The sequence below is a fragment of the Protopterus annectens genome, chromosome 4.part1 (assembly GCF_019279795.1).
Source record: "Protopterus annectens isolate FY-2018-M chromosome 4.part1, PAN1.0, whole genome shotgun sequence".
In the NCBI taxonomy this organism is placed as follows: Eukaryota; Metazoa; Chordata; order Ceratodontiformes; family Protopteridae; genus Protopterus; species Protopterus annectens.
Window position 1 is genome coordinate 128,302,747 of NC_056734.1, and position 21,518 is coordinate 128,324,264.

The window sequence follows — 21,518 nt, forward strand, 5'->3', positions numbered from 1 at the left end:
GACGCATATTGCTGGCCAATACCTCACGGGCATTGGGGAAATATACATGATCACCGACATGTGCTGACATGGCATCCAGGAACTGGTGTAGTACCCTGGAGGCTGATGCCTGTGATATCCCCATCATATCACCAGTTGGTCTCTGGAAGGTACCTGTTGCTAGTATTCTTAGGCCATCACATACCTTGGTTTCCACTGGGATGGGTTCCCCTCTGTTGGTTCTGTGTGGCCTGCACAGCTCAACAATCTGCTGCAGGAGCTCTCTGTCCACTCTATAGTGCTCTACAATCTCCAGCTCATGTAACCCGTGGTAGGTGACCCTGGGCCTGTACACTCTTCTCCGTCTCCTCACTGTGGGTTGTCTGGCACCTTCTGCATTGTCACCACCCTCAGCAAGTCGCCTATGTCTCATTATGACAGCTATGGCAGCCCCTAGCATTTCTGCTCTGAGTTCAGCTTTTTCAGTTTTCACTTCTATTAGCTTACTCCTGTCTTGCAGTGTCTCTTAATGAGAACATCCTGCACTACTGTTTGCAGAGTTTTAAGTGCTGGGCTGGGCTACTATTCTGCCTGTGTAATTGCCTGCTTCTAATTATTTTCACCTGCTAGCTTCAGCAGTTATCCCTGCTAGCTTCCTATTAATTCTGTTGCTTCCTTTTTCCTCTCTGTTTCCTCAGGGGGGAGCAGGTTGCATATTATGTGAAACATGCTCACAGTGGCTTACACGCGCGCACACATGCTTAAACGGTTAAGGATCTTCTTATTCAGGTTTACATGCGCGTACACCCGCGCAAACACTGTTACACGTCTGCCAACAGCCTCCTACATCCTCAGACTGCCTTCCACGTGCGCACACCCGCGCAAACAGTGTTAAACATCTCCCAACACGCTCCCACATGCTCACACTGCCTTACACGTGCGCACACTGCCTTACTCGCGCTTCATTGCGCGCACACGTGCGCATGCACGGCCAGCAAGAAACTTTGGTCTAGGTAACAGTGTACACCTTCCATTTCTTGTCTTTCCATGACTTCTCTAGTGGCACACCTCTTTCCATGATCTGTGCCTGTCATCTGTCATGTTACACTGGCCTCCAATGAACTGCGTTTCTGTCTACCATTCCCCCCTGTGATGTCACCTATCTCCTACTCTATTCCTCCCCCTTTTCTATCTCTTACACTACTCAGACAGTGCTCATTTGCTATGTGACTGTGGGATTCAGTATCCTAACCCTCATTTACATGAGATTGCCTACTAATGCTTAGTTACATGTCTTAGACTCAGCTTCCCCCCTTAGCAACCACTACACGGTGGCCATGTTGGTTTTTGTCTGCTGGTCCCTGCATTGTCATTCCATGTATTGCATTAAACCCACATTTGTGGGTTTATAACCTTCTTTTTTATAGTTTTATACAGCGCAGCCCGTTTGCGGGCCAACTCTCAGGGTATGTTGCCAATATGATAGCTTCCAGAGTTGGATGACTTCCCAAAGGATACTATTATGCATTTCTTGGCATTTAGTTGTAGTGCATGGCTCTGGCACCAGTTGTTTGTCTGTGTCAGCCCTTTCTGGATAACATTTGTGTCAGTAGGTAATTCAATGACAGCTCCTAATTGTCAATCATCTGAAAATGTAGTCAGCCAGAGGCCACTGATGATGGTCTAGTCTTCAGAGAAGTAAATGCCAAAAAGGAGCAGTCCCAGGACCAATCTCTAAGGGACTCCATTTGTGACTGGCTTCTTTGCAGAGGTGGACTCCCCAATTCTAACTTCCTGGGTCTTCTCTGTGAGCCAACTAGCTATCCATCAGGTGACAAGGGTTCGTACCTAACCTCTTAAGTTTGTCAACAATACACGGATGGAGGATTGTGTCAAATGCCTTGGACAGGTCAAGCTTGGCAGTGTAAACCATTTTGCTCTCATCCATTGCTTTGATGACCTTCTCAAAGAAGTCAGCCAGGATGAGTAGGTGTGACCTGCCCTTGATGAAACCAAATTGAGTTGTGTCCAGTGTCTGGAGGTTTCCTGTGCCATTTTTGATCATTTCCATGATAATTCTTTCCATGACTTTATGTATGAGACTACTGAGAGTTATGGGTCTGTAGACGGCCCACCTTTGAGCAGAGGGATGACTGTTGCTGTTCTACATTCATGATTCATGAAGACTGTTTGGAGACTACAGTTAAATAGCTATTCCACAGGTCCTGCTAGATCATGTTTCATGCTATTTAGAAGGTATCCTGGGATGTTAACAAGCTCATTGATGCAGTGTTCTTGGCCTTAGAGAGAGCATTAAGGACCTGTTCCCTAGTAACACTAGTGGGAGTTATATTTGATGGTATTTTCTGAGGGAAGGTTGATGGGGAAAAAGGGATAAAGTTGGAGCTGAGTTTGTTGGTCATTAGGTTTGCTATATCTTCTGGATCAGTACAGGTGGTTCCATTTACAATGAGCTCTGCACACAATTGTGGATTGCCTTTGAGCTTGCGGACATAGCTAAAGAATGCCTTCTGGTTGTCTTTGGCCTGGGAGGCCAAATTTACCTTAGATTTAGTAGACTTTATTTGTGCTCAGAGTTAGTTATTTAGTTTGATGAGAATGCTTTTATCCTGCTAGGTACTGTACTTCCTAATATTGCCATGATTTTCTTCCTTCTGTTATTATACAGCCTATTGATGTTGTGATTCCACCACTGTGTCTTGTTCTTTGAGTTAGTTCTGTACTTCTTCCTGGTGGGTACAGCTGCCTCTATGCACCTATTAACATGCTGTAAAAAGTTATGCATAGGCAACAGAGTTCCTATGGTTTATGGGGGGGGGGGTTGAAATTTTGCCAGATTATCACTTAATAGTAGCAAGTTAGCCTTAGAGTAGTTCCTGAATATTCAAGGGTTAGCTGGAGTTCCAGGTTTTATTTTTACTTCAAAGGAGACCATTTTGTGGTCTGACCTTACCAGAGAAGATCTTACACTAGGTGGTGTGCAGCACTCTCCCATTTTAGTGAGGACCAGATCCAGTATGGTTGCACCCCTTGTTGGTGTATTGACAGTCTGATCCAGGGAGTTTGTGTTTATGAAATCCAAGAATCTCTGCACCTGTACATTTGGTTTTGTATATGATTCCCATTTAATAGGGGGGTAATTAAAGTTATCCATAACTATTGTATTGGGTTGGATGGTAAGTGTTTCCAGTAAGTTTAAATACATGGTATGGGTTTCCTGGGTCATAGAGGGAAAACTATGGCTCTCAAGAAGTGGTATTGAATTTTGCCTATGGTGATTTGAACATGGAGAAGCTCAAGTGCATTATCCTGTTTGACCAGCCTTAAGGTATATTTATTTTTGATGTAAATCGAGACACCCCCACCTTTAGTTCCTGTCTGTGTAGTAGCTGGTCTAAATGTGTGGAAGGCATTATAACCTTGCACTGTTGATGTGCTCTCTGTGGCTTTAAACCATGTCTCAGTGACAGCACAGACATAAGCATTATCTTGGGTGAAAAGAGTTTCTAGGGACTAGAGTATTTTTGTTTAGACTCCTCGCATTGAGCAGTAACACCTTTAGATTGTCTTGGTTTTGGTTTGCTATGTCAGAAGTGCTTTCAGTTTGGCATTGCCTAAAAAAGGCACTATGGGGGAAGACAATGTTTTAGTTAATATTCAAAAGCCTAGAGTGGAGAAGTGCAGACCATCCCTAACAAAGCAGTGTGGTCCGTTGACCATCTCCTTCAATCCTGACAAATATTCTACCCCTTTAGAATGACACCAGAAATTAAGCCAAGTATTAAAGTCAAGTCATCTTTTGTTCATACTGGGCATCGTCCTTGGAGAAGGTAAAATGCTGCTCAATGCTAGGCTCATACCAACCTGGGACGCATATTCCAAGAGCTTGATGATGTCTGTCTTCAGATCTACTTTACAATATCAAAATACCACTTGATCGAATTTCATAATATTGAGACTACAAACTTGAAAACTCATATTACTGAAAGTTCACAACATTGACACCCATAATACTGACACTCATAACATAGAACTCCAAAAAAAAATGGAAACTCATTACACTTCACCGATTCAAGCAACTGTTCTTTAACTTTTACACTTGTTCAGGGGGGTTGCACCCCCTGCAACCCCCCATGTGGGGATCTGTGCCCCCAATGCCCCCCACAAATGAAATATACCAACTCTGAGATTCAACTACAGTGAGGAAAATGGTAAACTACAGATACTCTCTGCATCTACCACTACATAAATACTTAAAACAACAACTTAACATTTAAATCCAACACATACCTGTTACTGTTTATCACTTATTTTCCTCTTTTAACCTTTACATTTCCACAAAACTTCCCAGTGAAACCAGCAGCTCCCAATTTTACATCTGCCATATTTCCTTTGCACCATAACACCAAATCTTAAGGGGACAGTGCAATATTTAACTAAATATCATTTAACTTTAACAAAACATTTACTCATAGAACTTACTGTTAACTGTTCTTTGATATTATGGGTGTTGATGTTGTAAACTTTCAGTAATATCAGTTTTCAAGTTTGTAGTCTTGATGTTATGAAATTCGATCAAGTGGTATTTTGATATTGTAAAGAAGATCTCCTCTCTTCATATAGTTTAGGGAGGTATGTCTCAGGTCATTTACACACATAACCTGAGTGCTTGCATAATGTGATGGATCCTGGCCCCTGATAAGCAACTAACTGTGACTTTCTCCTTAGTCATCCTGGTGAGAGGGACATCAGTGTGTCTCACAAAGGAGTTTCCAATGACTAGAATGTTATGCACTTAGATGTAGAGGCTCCATGAGATGTGACTATATATGTTGATGCAGGTGTTGTTTTGAGACAGTGTATTTGGGGTTGCTGAGGGTGTTTGTTACATGTACTTCATCTGGGAGGTCTTTGGGTGTTTAGGAAGGTTACATTTAAATGCCTCAGCATATGTGGGTCTATGTGTCTATTTTGAATTGTGTGTGATGGGTGCAGTATGCGTACTACTGAGAACCTTGACATTAGGAATGCTTTTATGCGAGAGCTTTGCCTCAAGTGAGATTGTGTAAATACATCTCCCACATACCATATCAGTTTGTTTGAGAATTAACTGCTTGTCAGTAAACATTAGCAATTTCTACATTGCCTCAGGATGCCCATATCCACCAAGCTGGTAACAGAGATAGTGGGAAACTTCATATCCATGGCAACATACCCATTTGTATTGATTAAATACCTGGAGTGAGAATATAAAGTAACACCAGGAGTATCCAGTTTATAACTCTGGGGGCAGTGCTTGTCACTGCAAACTAGTTGCCCTATGAGTAATTAGGTACTGGAGAAATTTCAGTGATGCTTTTACAGAAATAATGTCAGCACAATGTGTCTGTGGCTATACAGGGTACTGCCAAACACTTGAGGGGGAACTAATAAGTAGAGCTTGATGATTTATGGGTGAAGGATTTAGACAGATATTCTGAGGTTAAAAGCAAATCAAGCAGTGCTTACTGAAAATAAAAACTTAGCTTGTCAAGAATGATGAAAAGAGGGAAACCATGTGAATCTATACTACCTGGCTACTAGTGCCGGTCACACCACAGCGTCACTCTGCTGGGATGCAATGTTCCTTTGCTTCTTCTCTCACCAGAATCAAAACAGTAGCACCAATTCCAAGACCAGGCCACAGCCTGTTTGGTGATTCACAGTCTTTTCCCAGATGATGTAAGGTTCTATAAGCTTGTTGTCATCTTTTCCTGGTAGATGACTTGAATAGCAAACAGACCAATCAGAAAAATCAAGCACAGACCGTCACTTCAACCAGAAAGAGTCAGCAATCTATGCACTATGTTCCTTCTCTCACCAGGAGCAAAATATAAGCACCAATTCCAAACTGGCACCTATGAAGCAGTTATTAGGCTTTCCAGTGATCAGAAGTCCCTGGAAATAATGTTCTTATGCTTCTTCTTTTGCCAGGAGAAAAACAAAAGCACTAATACCAAGATCAATACTAAGAGGCAGAATCTGGGCTCTCCAGTAATTGGTGGTCTTGGAGTAGATGTTGCATATTTTAAAGGTAAGATGGGAAAAATGGGTTAACATCTTAAGAGCTGCAGTGTGCAGTAAGCAGTTAGATATGAAATAGGAGGTAACTTAATCTTTAGCTATCTAAGCGAATAGCCACTACATTTAAAACAGTAAAAAACTTCGGTCCCACCAATCAGCGTTGTACGACACAAGGATCCACGAGAAGGTAAAGTAACTCACAGTTTATTCAATGACAACGAACATCAGACCAACTTTCCACTTAACATTACGGACAAGACAGCCAGGTCAATATGAGAAAATAAATCCACACATCAGCCTGCTACATTTAACATAATCGTGCACAACATAAAAAGGACGCCAAAAATAACTAGAGTTTAGCGCTTTCAACCAAATCACTGGTCTTCCTCAGAACTAAAGGGAAAACATTCAAAAACCCTTTAAATAAATTTTTTGGCGCCAAATGTAACTAAATCAAGTCTTAAAGATATACTATCAATTAAAATGATACTGTAGTAACACCATTATTGTCCGTATGGATAATACATATACTTATACATAAAACCAAAATAATTGACATATATATAAGTATGCAAAAACTTATGCCTCAAATGTAAATGCAATAACTTTCAAGTAAAAAGTGTTGTCAGATCAAATTAATAAAGACAAAAATTGTGAAATCTATACTGGGTGAACATAAATACATTGGCCTTCTCTATGTACTGAATGTATAATGTGAACAGTTTATATAAAGTGAAAATGGATATAATAATTTTCATACATATGCTGTAAATGTAACATTCTGATATGGCACAATATTGACAGCTTCTAATATGATTAATATAAATGTAATGACTGGATTAATATTATAAAGCTGAAGAATATAAATATTATTAAAAATAAAATCTGATAAATGTATATAAATACAAATAAGTATGAATTCATATATAATATAAATATAATTATAAAATCATATAAAATGTATGAAATATATAATATACATATGTAATAGCAAATTTAGATTCTGGTAATATATACATAAGAATAAGAATATATGTAAATGCATATTAATGTTGCGGAGATATGAGAGCCTAGGCTATTAAATAATAATAATAATCGTAAGTGGTACTAACCAATAATGATTTTATACTATTAAAATGAAAATTATGTGAAAAAATTCTGTTAAAATAGTAATGTTATAACATATGTGGAAAATTAATTGAAGAATTATCAAGGAAATAAATTTTTTTCAAAAAAAATTTTTTAATAATTATTATAACAGATTTTTTAAAAGTATTGTGAAAAATGTATACTTGTAATGACCATTGGTTTATCCAATGATTCCGTCTAAACAAGGGAGACTTAATGGGGATACAATAACTACTAGGGGTTTAGTGTTTCTTACGGATGTAGGATATATAATAATTCATAAACATTCATAAAAATTCATAAATTTCATAACATAGATAGAATAATGCATTTCACAGGCATAATATATTTCTAGAAAAATGAAGCGTTCCATTAAAAGTAGCAATACCTTTGAAATGCTACAAACACCTTCATATGTGTATCACATCAGTAATGACTTAATGGAAATACACTCATTAAGTCCGGGGGGGGGGGTTCGTGGCATCAAGATATATTTGCCACCAAGTTTCTCTAAAAGCTATAAGGCTTTTCAGATCGCCCCCTCTAGGGTCGTTTCGGACTGTTTCTAAAATACTAAATTTGAATGTATGTGTTACTTCCATTGCCTCTATATGTCTATATAAAGCGTTGTTTGTGTCCTTACGCCTAATACTGTACATGTGGTCATATATACGTTTTTTCAAGTAACGTTCGGTTCTACCCACATAGAACGCTGGACACCTTTCACATTTGGCCAGATATATAACCTGCTTAGTGTTACAATTTCCAGATTGACAAAATATGGTGCTTTTATGTCCATTATTCAAATGTATTTTGTCTTCACTTGACATATATTTGCAAAAATTGCAACATCCACATTTCCTATTGGTGGTCTTTCTAATGTTAGTCTGGTGCCCTCTTTTAACTGAGTGATGTTGTTCCAAAAGTCTTTTCATATTACATCCCATTCTATACACAAATTTCGGTTTTGTACCTAATACTTTTACTAGGGCTTGATCGTTGCTAATCAAGTGCCAGAATTGGAAAATAATTCTTTTAATGTTATCTGCACCTAAGCAATACGGTATAATACAAGCTCGTTTAAAACTAGGATTGACTCCATAATCTTGAAGAATGGGACTGTTTTGAATGTCTCCTGATCCCAATAATGGTTTATATTTGGTACCCCATTGACTAGTAACATATGAAACTACTTCTTCCATCATAACGGGAGGGTAGCCTCTTTGTCTGAACAGTTCCTGTAGTGTGGTGAATTCCTTGTACAATTCATCCTTCTCTGAAACCATTCTAGCAGCCCGTATGCATTGGAGCAAGCACAGACCATCACTTCAACCAGAAAGAGTCAGCAATCTATGCACTATGTTCCTTCTCTCACCAGGAGCAAAATATAAGCACCAATTCCAAACTGGCACCTATGAAGCAGTTATTAGGCTTTCCAGTGATCAGAAGTCCCTGGAAATAATGTTCTTATGCTTCTTCTTTTGCCAGGAGAAAAACAAAAGCACTAATACCAAGATCAATACTAAGAGGCAGAATCTGGGCTCTCCAGTAATTGGTGGTCTTGGAGTAGATGTTGCATATTTTAAAGGTAAGATGGGAAAAATGGGTTAACATCTTAAGAGCTGCAGTGTGCAGTAAGCAGTTAGATATGAAATAGGAGGTAACTTAATATTTAGCTATCTAAGCGAATAGCCACTACATTTAAAACAGCAAGATAGACTAGAAGGGCTGAGCACTTTGTATTCTGATTCTGCGGAAACAGTGCGATGGCCAGTAAATTTAAATAGCTGAAGGGGAGTAGTTTTACAGTAGGATAGCTAATAAATTTAAATAGTTAAAGGGGAGTGGTTTCACAAAATTATAAGTTTGTGCTTAGTCACAATAGCCAATGAAAGAGGGGGGTGGAAGGAGATATGTGGTCAAATTAACCTAAAGGGCAGGCAGCTAGAAAGACAGTTACATTTAAAAACACAACAGAACCAGGCTGGGACAGTGGAGAAAATTTTAATTTCTGTGTGACTCACAAGAGACACAACTGTGGTCACTCTCCTAGTTTAAATTTGAATTAAAGGCAGAATACAAGTAAAACACAGTGTAAAGAAAATTTATACTTTTATACAATTGTACTTCTTTTCACAGTTAAACGACCTGTAAAGAAATATACAAAGTTGTCTCTGTATAAACATAATCTTTAAAATGAGCAGACCTTCTGTCTTTTGAGATCAGATTACAATGGTAGAATGCAATCAGAGGAAATTTCTAGCATGATGATCCCATTATAATGATGAATAATGGAAGACTTACAACTTCTTTCTGATGAATTTGCAGAATTGTGATATTAAAACGTTGCAATTTACCCAATATTGGTCTAATTCTTTAGGTTCTGTTTCACAGTGAAGCTAACTAGTCAGGCATTACATTTAGGTGCAGTAGGGCTCTGCAAGGGTAACAGGTGATACTTACCCCACCTCAGTTCTCACGTGAGTATCTAGCCACTGCTTGCAGATTCAGGCTGATAGGTGTTGTATGGGCTCACAGTAACCAACTGGAATAACTCTGAACAAATGGAAACCTGTTTGCTGCATGGTGAATAATTCTAGGATTTCAGAAAAGTACTGCTCATTAAACAAAAGTCACACTCTCAGCCTTACTTAAGATGCACTGTCAGATGAATGCAATGGCCTATAAGTTTTTTCATGGAATTATATGCTGAATCAGCAAAAAGTGTTAGTTGTAGCTTTATAGCCCAACTGGAGAGTCAATATTTTTTTCCTTTGGCTGTGAAGCAAAATGCATATGTGTACTCTTTTTTGACATACAAGTAAAACACTATTAGTATACTATTAGTAAGGTACTCAAGTCATACCTGTTGGCTATCTCCAAAACCAAAACAAAATGAAGATTAGTGCCTAAAGAAAACTAAGGCACTTTGGAAGTGCCCTGCCAAAAATCAGAAGCACCAGTGGCACAGTAGCGGGCCAAATACTTTATTGAAAGCAACACACCATGCAGCACATTTCTTTTATTTTTGTTTATTTATTTATTTAGTTTGTTAAACATTTAATTTGGGGTACTGAAAATAATGTAAAATAAAATTCACAGGTGTGTGCAGCTCACTTAACAGGATTTGTGGCTAGATTCAGATTGAATTGTAATTGTAATGAAAAATCTAAACAATGTCCAACAAAGAAATTCATAGGAACTGTACAGCTAGCTTAACCGGAGAAACAATGGCCATTACTCTCTGCGGCTTACTCCTGGAAGACCTTTGTGTGGCACTGAAGGACAATTTAAAATACTTAAAAGTCAGGGCGATCCTTCTTCAGGTTGCTGTAATCAGTGTTAACTGCAAAAAACTTATACTGCTAGTTAGGACCCAGCTTGTTCCAGGGCTCAGAATTCTTATTTTTGTCCCAGCAAACATCAGGGTTAAACATGGCCAGCTGCATAGTATACAATGCTGCACGAGTTGCTCCACATCCAAAGAAGATGAACAGTGGAATCAAGCTGGGATGCTTCTTCACTTGGGAGACCATTTACCTGAACATTCTGAGTAAAAATTAAGCAACAGTAAAACCCGAACTCTAGAATAAACTGCGCCAAAAGGCAGAACCTTCACAATGTCCCTGTTGACTATATTTAAATGAAATTGTTACTCTTCATTGAGCCAGTGTATATAGTAAAAATACCTTCAAACAATCTACTCCGGTGCTGTGCAACATAACCTGAATTATTCTGAACTTGCTTAATGCTACCTTGAACTTCTTTTTTCTCAGACACACAGTTGTACAGCTGCAGAGTATGTACTTGCAACATTCTTCTGGCATATGTCTGAAAAATGATTATTCCATGCGATGTTGAGATGGGTTTTTACTTTACCTTCCGCAAGTTCTCACTCACCCCAAACACTCTTATAGTTTATAGCTAGGAAATTACAACCATTTAATTTTATTTACACATATTTGCTCCAGTTTCTGTTTGGCATTGGCTATAACCATTGCGTTCTATCAAACTTGCCCAGGTCTTCCTCCTTGATATATACCCATTTTTATGAATACATGCCAGAATATTATTTACCCTAATACTCCTTTTATTTTGCAATTTACTCTGAGGCATACCATTACACAACTTATTGCCTCATAGAATTCCCTGTAACACACACATACACACACACACACACACACACACACACACACACATACACACACACATACAGTACGTATATATATATATATATATATATATATATATATATATATGCATATATATCCTGATGCTTACATCAGGCCTTCTATCAGTCTATCAGGCCATTTGTTCCCAACACTAGGACAGTGCCAAGAGTATACAATGTATATCACAGAAGCTGCCATTATGAGTGATTTGAAGTTTTTCTGTTTTTCACCTGGCACAAAGCACATGCACACCCAAGAGGCGCTGTAAGTAGATATACAATAGGCTGTTTGCAGACAGTATCCCCTCAGTTTTACAATAATTTTTTTCCTTTAAGCAATCATGACCATCTCTCCCCTTGAAATGAGCAGGGGTCACTCCAGTCTCTACTACAGTGAGCCCATTGCACTGTGTGCCTTCAAATGCACATATACCCAACTTTCCCCTAGTGGAGGCAAGCAGACCATGCCTGATCACTCTCCCCTTCCTACCTGTTTCCTCCAATTCCAGGGCCACTGACAAAACTCCAGTTCCCCAGGTCACAATCAGGACTCCACCTCTCTTCACCGTGAAGCCAGGCAGTGAACTTCCCGTAATAGAATTTTGCTTTTTTGTGAATTATTTGATTTCTCAACTAATTTCCATTTTAGATGTTAATAATCAATAAAATTCAAGTTCAGCTTTTTACCATATTCTGCTTTTGTGTCATATAAAAATATAGCAACTGCATTAAATCGTCAACTACTTACAATACTATAACACCAAGTTTAAATCAACTTTTTTGCTTATTCTTCTTCCTGTTGCCCTCCATATCCTAACCCAATATTTCTATTAATTTGGATAATTCCCACTTACCTCTCATCTATCCTACCTGAAGTGCTTGTAATTATCCCATCTACACCTGATTCTCAAGTCAACATCAAATTTCAAGACCCATAGTCTTTCTTCTATCACTCTAGCAGACATTTTATAATACCAGCAAAGTAGTACCCTACCAACTTTTAAGTTCAATAATTAGATGGGCCTTCTTAAAATTTCCTATGGGATAAACTTTGAAGACCATGCTGAAAACCTAGGAAGCACAAATGAAGTATAGCAAACCTAAGGATGGAGTACATTGACTTATTAAGCTAGGCTCCTATATGGCCTTAATGATTACTTGCCTAGTATCTACTTAAGACCCTATGAAACTATGAAGTACTTACCCACCTCTCTGTCACTTATCAGAGTTCTTTAACTCATCTATTCTAGTACATTCTTAACTGTATTTGTTCATGTCTCAGTTGAGTGATTTGTTTATGTTTTTCTTGCCAGCTTCTACTCAAGCTATGTGATATGCAATTGCATTCCTCAATTTTCAATTCTTTAACTACATAGTGCCAGTAAATGATAGCTTTGGGTATTCTCTGTAGGTATTTTAGTCATTTAAGCACCCCGGCCCATTAGTCATCAACAGGTGAGGTCTATTGCTCTTTCTTTCGTGGCAGTAAAGGTGTCAGACAAAGTGTCAGCATCATACTACATCAACATGTATACTCCAACTTTTGCTCAAGTCCAGACTTTCAATCATTTTATCCCTTCCTCTTTACCTTTTCTTTCAATTCCCCATATTAGTTTTATCTCATTTTAAGATTATTGTAACACGCAGAGGAAACTAAATATACTTCACAATCAGAAGGTAAATAACTATTATAGTAAAGTTCATATGTAAGAACCTCACTATAGCAAGTTTATTACAACAAGGCCCTTGCATATGATCATTGCTGTTATAACTAAGGAAATCTTAGTCTGCCACATTGCAATAGCCCAAGAAATGCACAAGAAACCTAGTAACAGCTTTCAAAGTTTTAAAATATCTTACATTGTCATACTAATCGAAGCAAAATGAACTGTACCTCTCAAGTGTTGCTAATTGCTGTGGATGTCCCTGATTTTTTGCTCACAGTTTTGTCTCTCCTAAAATTGCTGATTCTTTATAAAAAGGTGGTTGGTTAGAATAATAAATAATGACAGCTATTAAAGTTTTAGATGTCTTTTGTTTCAGAAAATGTATGCTAATACACAATGCCTAATTTTATCAGCTTTTACTAATAGTCATAGCAAAACAGGTAATTGAAGTGTTATTTTTGACCTTCTCTTTTTGTCTCTGTCCCTCCCTCTTCCTGTCATAGATTAACTGATTATCATCCGCTATAGATGTGAAAAGCTTAAAACCTATACCTTTCCTACCTCCTTCATTCATTCATCAATACTTTGTGTCCTTCTGCTCTATATTATTACATATTCTCACTGATTTAGCCTATGATTTATGCACTTCTCAACAGGCACTGTCAAATACAATAACTGTTATCAAGACTAACCTCAAAAATGTTCATACTTCTGCCAGCTGTGTAATACTCCCTCCTACTTAATTGTTTAGTTTTCACAAATCAGCCTTTCTCTAAAATAAAGTTCTCTATGTTGCAATAACTTAATGACATGTCCCAGTTCTATGTATCTCAAATTCTTAGAGCAAGAAAGCTGGACACATAAGTAAAAGTGGGACAAAGGCCCCAAAATAGGGACAATTTTTAATTATTGCTCTTACCAACTTAGAAAGGTGATAAAATAATGGGTTCTGCATTAGCATGAATTGTCTGAAGGTTATGAAGTCTGAAACTCAAATGTCTGTCATTATTTTCTAACTTTAATGATTTACCACTAATTTGCCAGAAAAACCACAATTTTATGAAAAACAAACCAAAAACATGGGGCAAACGTCTGAACATTGTATGAAAATCTGTACAGTTGAGAGGTACGCTCAGTTCACTCCTTGTTGCTTCCCAAAGAAATTTAAAATAATTCTGCTTAACTAAGTCTGTACTATCTATCAGTCAGCTGAATTCTGGCACCATACTCTACCTGTTTCCTAATACATTTAAGAATTCATGCATTGCTGAATTTGCTTTTAAAAGCATTAATAGCAAAATATGGTCAATTAAAGACTACTTTCGATTTACGAATGTTGGTGAAAGGAAGGGGTAACTTTTCTCTTTTCATTGTAAATTCTTGATTTGCTTAAAAATGGCTGTCCTTGTTCTATAGCACATTGTGAAACATTACATCTGGTAAAGAAAGTACATAATATTTATAATGTAATTGAGTTTTTTTTCTGTTTAAACTCTGATTCTAAGTGGCTAGTAGTACTAAAATGTCTTGGTGGTCATCTTTGCATGTCTTCTGTCTATGAACTCTACAATTCTTTATAATTTTCTACTTTGAAATAAAAAAAAATCATGTTGCCCAATGACCTGATAACTTAACCATTTCACTATTAACCACTTCCAGAGGATTATCCCCAAATTATTGACCCTTTTTCACTATCTTGTTGCCCCATATTGACATACCAGTCTCCCTAAAATTGTTTGACATTTTCACAAAAATGTTTCAGGAAATATTGCTGACATAATTACTGATAAACTGATAATTTTTCAGAAATCACCTATAGAAAGAATTGTCAGGTCCCTGTGAATGAAAATATTTTTTGGGTAAATACCTACATGGAAAAAATGTCCTGTTTTAAAAAATGGAAACGTGTAGAGCATCTAAGCCTAGTTTTGGGCACACGCATTCAGACAGGATGGTGTGCATTTGTCAAGATCAGGGAAGATATTTTGCAGTATTTGACAAACACTAGGCAGGGTTTTTGTCAGATCGAAAATTTAACAGTTCACAGACAGCAAAATTCGATGCATCTCTGATGGTTGTTAATACTAGGAGCATTAATAATAAAGTTTTTTTAATTGGAAAATTTGCTACAGTCCCAAAAGATTGATGCATATTATTATTTGTGAAACATGGTTAAGGAAAATGATTGGAAACCAGTTCTGTCAGGTTATAAATGTTTTTACTCTAACAGACATTCTAACAAAAAGTCAGGTGGAGGTGTTATCATAAGGATTAAAGATAGCTATGAGACCTGTGATTATTACATGTTCAATGATAATACCAATACTACAGACTGTGTAACTGTGACAATAAAGACAACCCTGGAACATACAACAATTGTTGGAGTGTATAGACTGCCAAGGTCAAGTGAAGAGGAATTTGTACTTTCTTGCATGAAACACAGGAGGGAAGAATAATATTAGCTGGGAACTTAAATTTTCCAGAAACAGACTGGAATAATATTGATTCAACAATGTTAGTAAGGAAATTATTCACAGCGTATATTCATGAATAACAATTGCTTCAGATTGTAAAACAACTACCAGGGGACGGAACATACTAGACATTGTTTGTGTTGCCAGAGAAATTACTGTAACTTCAAGTCCTGTTTTACCACCACTGATGTGCAGTGATCATGGGGTTATAAAGGTTAATTTGTTGCTAGATAATTCTGCCAATCTGAAATCTAAGACAATGAACAGAAGGTTAATTATAGATTATATGGAAACGAAACAGTCACTGTGTAAAACTAACTGGAGTGAGGCGTTCAGTGGAAAAACAGATGGAGTGTGGAAAGTTTTAAAAGAGAAATTGTTTGAGTGCAAAAAAATCAAAAAATGTTTAACATCAGGTGGATATATTTCCATAAGAACAAGATATTTGATAAAGGTAAGAGACAAAAAATATAAGAAATGGAAGAGAGGTCAAACTACAACTTTGAAAACTGAAATAAAGAAGCTGGACAAAACAGATTAAGCAATGTGTGAGATAAGGTCAAGAAACATTTGAAGACAATTTATATAAAGATATAGAGCATAACAGGGAACCTTTTTATAGACACATAAGATGTGTAAGGAGTAAAGACACACAAACTGATAAACTGTGAGCAGATTCTAAAATTTATTCTCAGGCACAACAGATTATAGATATATTTACAAAATATTATGCAAAACAGTTTGGCTCCATAAAAGGGGTGATAAGTTGTCCAAGTGACATCCAGTTAACTCCAGATACAGGAATCAGATTAGATTATATTGAAAAAGGAACCGCACAAACTGGATCCAAACAAAGCCTAGGGAGGAGTCAGAATTAGTAACAATAAACTGAGAACACTTCAGCAAGAACTTACAGTACCATTATATGCATAATTCACTAGGTCATATAAATGGTATACATGCATTTGCACAAATGGCTGATGTACGACCATGAACATGTCGAATGCAGAACCCCAGGATTGCGGAATGGTGAAGCTGCAGATGTCGAACCCGTGATTACCGAACACTGGCCAGGTTACTATACCCCCCTCTTAACCCATGGTAGCACTTGTTGCGGTGGTTGTGTGATCGGGAATTGTGAATTCAACATTGTGCGTGACATTATGAGCATTCGTGGATATGAGATTCGACATACAGGTTCAGAATTCTGATGGATCGACCTTTGGTCATGTGACCAAATGCATGTAAACCCATATAAATATGGGGAGAGTCCTCAAGATTGGAGACGTGCTTATTAAGCCTGTCTTTAAGGGCAAGGGGAGTAGGACAAAATCAGAGTCATATAGACCCTTAAGTCTACTTTCATGTTGTGGAAAAATAATGGAAAAGGTAATATTGAATGAAACAAAATCCACGTCAGCAGAACCAGCAGCAAAGAGTCCGATATTAAGTGTTTTATTAACATCCACTTTTCGTTCAAGAAAACTGAACTTCTTCAGACAAACTTCAAAAGGTAACAAATGTAAAAAAACTCCTTAAATACACAATTAACAACACATGGTACATTTGAATGGACCAACCAACTGGTTAAAACTCGCTGACATCAATATGTGGGAAAAAGCTGATCTCAAAGCTTCTTAAAGAGCTACTACATACAAAAAACAGATCTTTACAGATTGTGTTTTGAAATCAAACAACTGACCAAAGTAAAATAAAAATAAAAAATTGTCAATGAAAATGTGTCTAAACATAAAATGTTTAAAAACAAGAAAAACAAAACATAATAAACAGAACCAATATAATAACGAAAAATGAGAAGTAAAACATAAAAAATAAGTCATAAATGAAAAATAAAAATAAAAAATAATGTTACCTCTGCATACTTCTGAGTTTCAAAATGCAAGCTAAACTTACTCTGTCATTAAGACCTGGAGGTCTATATGAACGGAGTTTCAGCTGCCAAATCACTTCTAGGCGCTCTAATAATAGTTGGAAAGGACCCCCCCATGATGTCAAAGGGAACCTGTCCTAAAACCCTAAAAGTAAAACTGTGCTGAGGGTGGTCGTTAACATGTTTCGCCAAAGCATTTTCACACTTATTTTTCCTAATACAATATAAATGCTCATAGATTCTTTCGTTAAAACCTCTGTTAGTCTTGCCCACATAAAACGCTGGGCAAGACTGGCAGCAAGCTAAATAAACAACCGATCGAGATTTACAGTTGAATCTACTAACAGTGGAGAAAGAAGACCCAGCAATTTTAAATCTCGAACCAGTGGCAATGTGCCTACACATGTTGCAACTCTCACATTTGAAAGTGCCCTCTACTCTAACACGAGTGTCCTTTTTTGTTTCTAGTATCCGTTTGAGGTTATCACCCCTCCTGTATATAAAACTAGGCAAAGTACCAAACCTGGCTTGTAAGGCATCGTCACACCGGAAAATACTCCAGTTCTTGACAAACACCTCCTTAATTAAGTGGGTCTCAGCACTATAATTAAAAGAAATAGAAGTGTCTACTTTCTTGTTGTCTACAAAGGCTTCAGGCATGACTGGAGGTGAATGTTCTAGTGGACAACTTGTGAACAAACTGCTTTGTAAAATAGGTTTATACACACCCCCATACCTTTTAATCTGGACCTCAGTAACCAGGTCGTGAATAAACTTGTCTGGGTAACCTCTGTGTAGAAACAATCCCTTAATAAACTCGCATTCTTCTAAAAAGGGTTCATCATCAGTTACCATTCAAGCAGTGCGCACAAGTTGCCCCTTGACTACCCCTCTTTTTTGGTGCCCAGGGTGGGCACTAGTAAAGTGTAACATGGTATTAGAATAGGAATTCTTACGAAATATTTTGGCCTTAAAGCTACCAGCAGAAATGTCTTTGTATAAGTCTACATCCAGATAAGAAATTCTAGAATCAGACTCTACAAATGTAAAATTCAAAAAAAGATGTGCTAGAATTGAGATAGTCCATGAAAGTCCCCACATCATTAATTGAACCTTCTGTCAATATAAAAATGTCGTCCAAAAATCTGGTGTAAAAATCAATTTTGAACTGACCATTGCGGTTTCCAAAGACATATCTGTGTTCCCATTCAGCCATTACGATCAATAAATTAGTACGACTAGGTATTGACGTACTCTTGATAAGATGGATAGCTGCATGGCTTACAAATAGGACATGGCAAGTATCATACAGCAACTGGACAGGTGAAATCCTTGGTTACAGTCAGTGTGTCCCACAGGGCTCTGTCCTAGGCCCTTACTTGTTTATATTGTATTTTTCAGACCTAACCTTTTCATCTGAGGTGTTCTACAGTCTATATGCAGATGACCTGAAATTGGTTAAACTTATTGCATGTGTTACAGATAAGGCATGTCTGCAAAATAACTTGACTAAATTGACCATTTGTGCAGAGGAGAATAATATGAAGGTAAGTACATCAAAGACTAAGCATATGAGATTTGGATTCATAAATTGAAAGGTGAATATTTAATACAGCACACAGTGATTGAAACTAACTCATTTAAGAACCTAGGTATATGGGTAGAGTGAGCTATGAATTTTTCTAATTGTGCCAACCAATTGGTTAATGATACTTATAGAACTATAGGTTGTATAAAAAGATTTATAAAGTCTAGGAAATCAAAAGTGATGAAGTCATTGTTTGTTCGTTACATTAGACCTAAACTTGAGTATGGAATAACAATATGGAAACCCTATAAGAAAACAAGCATGAATAAACTGGAAAGAGTACAGAGGAAATATACCAAGGCCATCCATGGATGTGAAAATTTAAGTTATTGTGGAAGACTAAAATATCTAAACATATACAGTGTTTCTTACAGATATCTAAGAGGAGATCTTATTCAGGTATATAGGGCATTTAGGGACAACTACCTCTGGGAATGTTTGGGTTATCAAAATGTACTAGAGAATCATCAGACAACCTATGTAGGAGATTCTATAGGAATGAGAAGTGTGATAATTGGTTTTCTGACAGAGTAGTTGATGCACAGAACAGACTACCAAATTACATTAAAACAAGTACCAGTTTAAATATTTTTAAGAACAGCCTGGACACTTATTATGGGAACAAGTGTTTTGGTATACTGGGAAGCTAGAAGGGCATATTGGGAAGTTGGAAGGGCATTAATGCCCATGTTTGAAATATTAGTATGTATGTATGTATAAAATATCCTTATACTAGTCTTCTATTCCTGAAGGAAAAAATGCAGATATATCTTGAATTTTAAAAGGAAAAATAAAGATTTCATATAATTTTTATTCCACAACAGATAATGCAAATAAACTATCTTGTTTTTAAGCCTGAAGTCATAACAACCATAAATAATTTTGTTTCTGATAGCTTTTATATTTGTTTCTCTGAAGAGAACTAAAAGTTGCAAAACTATTTTCAAGTGACCATTTAAGATGTCAGTTTGAAAAGACCATAGCGGCCTGAATTTTGCCTTACTTATAAATTATAATTTCTGTCTACTGCTTCAGGATATTTTCATTAAATCACATTTTTTACACTTAATTGGTCAAAAACATTAGGTACAACATTACCATTACCATTAAAGCCCAGTCAAGTGGGTGCCACAGTGGCGCAGCAGTTTACGTTGTTGCCTTCCAGCAAGAGATTCTCCAGTTCGATTCTCAGCTGAGGCACATTCTGTATTGAGTCTGCATGTCCTGCCTGCATTCACATGGGTGTATCCAGGTACTCTGGTTTCCTCCCAAATTCCAAAGACATGCGTTTGAAGCATTTCTCCCTAGGCCTCTACTGCAAATAGGCTCTGTCCTAGTTAGCCTTTCCTGGTCAACAAATATTAAATAAATAAATATTTTGATGATGGTAACTAACCAACAATAAAAAAGGAAGTTAAGCTGGATATGGTCTTTAAAGTATTTTCTTGATACTAGGGTCTTATCTTTTTTCAGTACTAAAACAGTGGTGTTAGTAATTTACAATTATTCCTGACATTAAACAAGCCATATTATCTACTATAGTTGTAATATGTTGCCAGAAATGTATGTAATGTGTCATTAAAAGCGTATAAGATGCCTTTACTTTACTCTAGTATGAAGTGTGTGAGTATTCCCACAGCAGTTAGATAGCTAACAATGTTTTAATTTAGCTTCAAGAGTGCATATATGATTGCCTGAAAGCAGCAAAACAGGAATAGCTACCTTTTCTTCCCTTAAACCTGAACATTGCACTTGCTTCAAGCATTCTAATAAAACATGAGTAGCTTACAGACAAGCCAAATAGCTGGCCTGATGCCTTTCAACAGCTATATGATAAAACTCCACATGGCAATTCCCATGGCCATCCACATCACACACATCATTCTTCCAAACAGCAGCAACATGTTTTAAACTTATCACTGTGGATAACATGCACTCGTAATACATTGTTGTAACTTGTTATCTGACCCTCCAGTTAGTAGCCTGATACCTTCTGTCTCTAAAGGGCACATAATCTTTTTAAATATTGAACATCCTCTCATAATCAATTCACAAATTCTGATAAACTCAAATGTATTATTGTAACCGCAAGTTAGCATAACCAGTGTATTGTATTCATGTTTCGTTGAATAACTAGCCAAAGGTTTCTGTTATCATAGCCAAAAAGATTGAATAGAAAAATGTATTATCCAAAGTATTAAGTTGCTAAGAGACTAACAGCAACAAATCAAAAATATTCCAGCATCATGCAGTCCCCCAACTTTCTCTTGAAGCATTCAGACCATGACTGCTATTAATAGATACTCATCATTTCAACAAGATCATTATAGGTTCATAGGTAGGTACTAGGCTATTGGCCCTAGGGCCTATATAAGCCTAGCCAAAAAGGCTCCCTGGCTTTTGCCACCCAAGAAAATTATTTTCCTGTGCCCCTGTCAAGCAGAGCCACAGATGTGATCCCCAGGGTGAATTTCCTATCTCCCATCCAATCATCAAGATTTTTCTTGAAGAGTGCTATTGAGGAACTTTGTTTGAT

General features: G+C 37.1%; 1 pseudogene; it reads right to left on the bottom strand.

Moving 5' to 3' along the window:
* Positions 1-10,490: 10,490 nt before the first annotated feature.
* On the bottom strand, positions 10,491-10,739 carry LOC122801359 (annotated as a pseudogene).
* Positions 10,740-21,518: the final 10,779 nt, after the last annotated feature.